Source organism: Schistocerca serialis, unplaced genomic scaffold, assembly GCF_023864345.2.
Source record: "Schistocerca serialis cubense isolate TAMUIC-IGC-003099 unplaced genomic scaffold, iqSchSeri2.2 HiC_scaffold_588, whole genome shotgun sequence".
Lineage (NCBI taxonomy): Eukaryota > Metazoa > Arthropoda > Insecta > Orthoptera > Acrididae > Schistocerca > Schistocerca serialis.
Genome location: NW_026048177.1, coordinates 1 through 5,000, shown reverse-complemented (window position 1 = coordinate 5,000; position 5,000 = coordinate 1).

Sequence of the window (5,000 nt, the reverse complement as noted above, 5' to 3'; positions counted from 1 at the left end):
GTGCAATCCACCCCTATAACTTGCGTTTCATGAAGAGTTATGTCCAATATGCGACATTCCCGCTGTCCCTATACATGAGCTGCGAGCTGTACCAGTTACGAGCTAGAGACGCGATCGCGTTGCTCTCTGTACGAATGCCGATGCTGAGCGGTCAGCTAGGAGGCGCTCCATCCATGTCGGTACCGGTGGGCGTTGCACTCGCAGTCGCAAAAACGTACGGCAAGTATATTACTCGGAAGAGTTTATGACAGTCCAAGCCCCCCTGCGTGGGGAGCGTCTTTCTAGGCCATGACCCACCGGAAGGGCGCAGCGTCCCCCACCCCAGACATGTGACGTCACACTATCGGTATTGACGACTCGACTCATTGCTTATAATCATTTGCCATACACCGGTGGAAGCTGCCGAGACGAGTAGCTACATAGCGCGCTCGCCGTGTCACTAATGTACAGAGATACAACAGTTTCGACTGGAACCGGATTAAACGTATACACGGCGCTGATTAGTAATACATAGACCCATCAGAATACAGATAATATATACAACTGTCCGTATACATGCTGAAAGACTCTGCTCACAATCACAACCACACGGCAGCCACACACTCTTATCACGCACTACTCTCCGCCTGTAACACGCACACAGACAATATGTAAGCACCAGCATGGAACAACACCCAGTGCATCCTCTCCGCCACATGAGACAATCCACACTGTCATAACCAGACTGGGAGGTCCACTCAGAAAACGGAATATCCCACCCCCCCGACAACCACCATTGCTCAGCTAAGCCACCAACACCCACACATGTCCTACACAGGGGTGCACCCAACATCACAATACTGCCTCCTCTCACAGCACACAAACAATGGCAGGAATGAAAGACACAGGTCTGCCACAAGCATGGAATCGGAGCGCCGCCTGTCATGAGCCAAAGGTGCATCCTGACGTGGCAAATCAGATGATGCCGCAGGCATCCACTTACTATAATCACAATCAACAAACCGACCGGCCGCCCCCCCCCCCCCCCCCCCCCCATTACACCTTTCCATACAACAATGTGTACCTTAACCTAAACTATACTGTACCTTAACCTAAACTATACTGTACCTTAACCTAAACTATACTGTACCTTAACCTAAACTATACTGTACCTTAACCTAAACTATACTGTACCTTAACCTAAACTATACTGTACCTTAACCTAAACTATACTGTACCTTAACCTAACCTATACGGTACCTCAACCTAACCTATATTGTGCCTCAACCTAACCTATGTTGCGCCTTAACCTAACCTATGTTGCGCCTTAACCTAACCTATGTTGCGCCTTAACCTAACCTATGTTGCGCCTTAACCTAACCTATGTTGCGCCTTAACCTAACCTATGTTGCGCCTTAACCTAACCTATGTTGCGCCTTAACCTAACCTATGTTGCGCCTTAACCTAACCTATGTTGCGCCTTAACCTAACCTATGTTGCGCCTTAACCTAACCTATGTTGCGCCTTAACCTAACCTATGTTGCGCCTTAACCTAACCTATGTTGCGCCTTAACCTAACCTATGTTGCGCCTTAACCTAACCTATGTTGCGCCTTAACCTAACCTATGTTGCGCCTTAACCTAACCTATGTTGCGCCTTAACCTAACCTATGTTGCGCCTTAACCTAACCTATGTTGCGCCTTAACCTAACCTATGTTGCGCCTTAACCTAACCTATGTTGCGCCTTAACCTAACCTATGTTGCGCCTTAACCTAACCTATGTTGCGCCTTAACCTAACCTATGTTGCGCCTTAACCTAACCTATGTTGCGCCTTAACCTAACCTATGTTGCGCCTTAACCTAACCTATGTTGCGCCTTAACCTAACCTATGTTGCGCCTTAACCCAACCTATGTTGCGCCTTAACCCAACCTATGTTGCGCCTTAACCCAACCTATGTTGCGCCTTAACCCAACCTATGTTGCGCCTTAACCCAACCTATGTTGCGCCTTAACCCAACCTATGTTGCGCCTTAACCCAACCTATGTTGGGCCTTAACCCCAACCTATGTTGCGCCTTAACCCAACCTATGTTGCGCCTTAACCCAACCTATGTTGCGCCTTAACCCAACCTATGTTGCGCCTTAACCCAACCTATGTTGCGCCTTAACCCAACCTATGTTGCGCCTTAACCCAACCTATGTTGGGCCTTAACCCAACCTATGTTGGGCCTTAACCCAACCTATGTTGGGCCTTAACCCAACACACGTTGGGCCTTAACCCAACACACGTTGGGCCTTAACCCAACACACGTTGGGCCTTAACCCAACACACGTTGGGCCTTAACCCAACACACGTTGGGCCTTAACCCAACACACGTTGGGCCTTAACCCAACACACGTTGGGCCTTAACCCAACACACGTTGGGCCTTAACCCAACACACGTTGGGCCTTAACCCAACACACGTTGGGCCTTAACCCAACACACGTTGGGCCTTAACCCAACACACGTTGGGCCTTAACCCAACACACGTTGGGCCTTAACCCAACACACGTTGGGCCTTAACCCAACACACGTTGGGCCTTAACCCAACACACGTTGGGCCTTAACCCAACACACGTTGGGCCTTAACCCAACACACGTTGGGCCTTAACCCAACACACGTTGGGCCTTAACCCAACACACGTTGGGCCTTAACCTGCTCTGTAATTGTCATACGACGCGTTAAATTAGTGTAGTGTTGCCTAACTGCAACCCCCGCAATATAGTTTGCTACTCGCACTGCCCGGTCCCCAGTGTATCGCTTCATGTTAAACACCTTGCAGCTATACACTGTAATGTGGATGGCAGCAGGACGTACATGCTCAATGCCCTTTGCAGTTGTTCATTGGCATTTGCAGTTGTTCATTGGCATTCGCATGGCGAAGCACTTAGCCTACGCTGTGGTACGGCCTGTGTCAACTGTCCGCTGATGTTGTACGTCCAAATCACACACTGTACTGCACATTGGTCCTCATGTACTGAATGATACATCGTGGTACATGTGACCGTACAACGACTGCGCCAACAACGGCGAACCATGCGGTCCAAATGTTGTGCACTCAGCTACGTGTCGTCTCCCTATAAGAGCTGGATTGCAGTGTGGTATGCCCTGGATGGCGATCAGCATGAGCCGTCTGTTGATGTAGTGGCGCGTGTTGTCAGACGTAGTCGTCTCTTCTCACACACCGTGATAGCATGGTGCACTGCGTTCCACATCTGCGACATGCGACAGAGGCCGGTTGACAGTCGTTCGCGCAATGGACATCGCATACGTACGGGGGCCACCTTCCACGTGTTCGCGAAGCGTGCACATGTTGTTGCGTGTATGTGGGCAGACATAGTGTGTCGTGACACCTGACACAGGCATGCAACAATCGTTGAATTTGCAAATGGCGATGGACGCCTACGTTTGCTGGTGACGTTACGCAAATGAACAACTGGTAAACCGTTGTGGTGCGGTTGTTCTCGCTAGAGGTGAATCAGTGATGGCGACGATCGGTTGAGCTACCAACCGGTTGTTCCAGCGATACCCACCATGCCCACGAACGTGATTGGCATCTGGGTGTGAAGCGATACGCGGCGGTGGCTGGGTGGGACCGTCCCCGGCCGGTGAGGGGGGGCCTCCCGGCGTGCTGGCCGCGCGGTGCGTGGGCGCACGCGCTACAGCCGGCTGGTGGGGGCGGCCAGTGGCAGGCGCGCCGGCCGACGGAGGCGGCAGGCGGCGCAGCTGCGCGCCGGCGCACCCTGCACGCGGCGCCGTGCGGCCAAAGTAGGTCCCTCGCGGGCCCGGTGCGAAGCGCGGTGGACATCTGCAGTGTGCTGGTCCGATTGAGGACTGTGTGCGCTGAGGATGCGCCGCCGCCCGGCGCTCGGCGCCGCGACGCCGTCTGCTGCTCGGTCGCCTCAGCGGTTCTCGCAGGTGGTTTGTATCGCAGCTGTGCGGACGTGTTGGCGCGTGCGCTGTGCTGGGAGAGTTCGCTTCGGCACCCAAGTGGGGCTTTTGTCCTTCTGTGGCGCTGGCGTTGGAGCTGCCGGTCACCGTAGGTGGCGCGTGTTGTCTCCCGCCGGCAATGCCACGACAGCACGCTCCCGGGCCTCTGTCGGCAGCGGCAAGCTCAGTTGGGAGCACGGGTGGTCGCACCTAAAGCGTCTACTCGCCAAACCCCGGGCGATTGCGCCTCTCTCGAACCCGACCAAGTACTTAGGACGGCGCTGCGCGCCGCCGGGACCTGAGAGGGTTTCGAGGTGTATGGTGCAGGGGAGCTCAGCCTCCTCCTGTTTGCAGAATAATTGAGCGGACGCTTGCGTGTTCGCGCGGGCCCCCGGGACACACTCCCGGGCGGCCGGCTGCTCAGCTCTAGTTGACGCAGCTCCCTGGTTGATCCTGCCAGTAGTCATATGCTTGTCTCAAAGATTAAGCCATGCATGTCTCAGTACAAGCCGCATTAAGGTGAAACCGCGAATGGCTCATTAAATCAGTTATGGTTCCTTAGATCGTACCCACGTTACTTGGATAACTGTGGTAATTCTAGAGCTAATACATGCAAACAGAGTCCCGACCAGAGATGGAAGGGACGCTTTTATTAGATCAAAACCAATCGGTCGGCTCGTCCGGTCCGTTTGCCTTGGTGACTCTGAATAACTTTGGGCTGATCGCACGGTCCTCGTACCGGCGACGCATCTTTCAAATGTCTGCCTTATCAACTGTCGATGGTAGGTTCTGCGCCTACCATGGTTGTAACGGGTAACGGGGAATCAGGGTTCGATTCCGGAGAGGGAGCCTGAGAAACGGCTACCACATCCAAGGAAGGCAGCAGGCGCGCAAATTACCCACTCCCGGCACGGGGAGGTAGTGACGAAAAATAACGATACGGGACTCATCCGAGGCCCCGTAATCGGAATGAGTACACTTTAAATCCTTTAACGAGTATCTATTGGAGGGCAAGTCTGGTGCCAGCAGCCGCGGTAATTCCAGCTCCA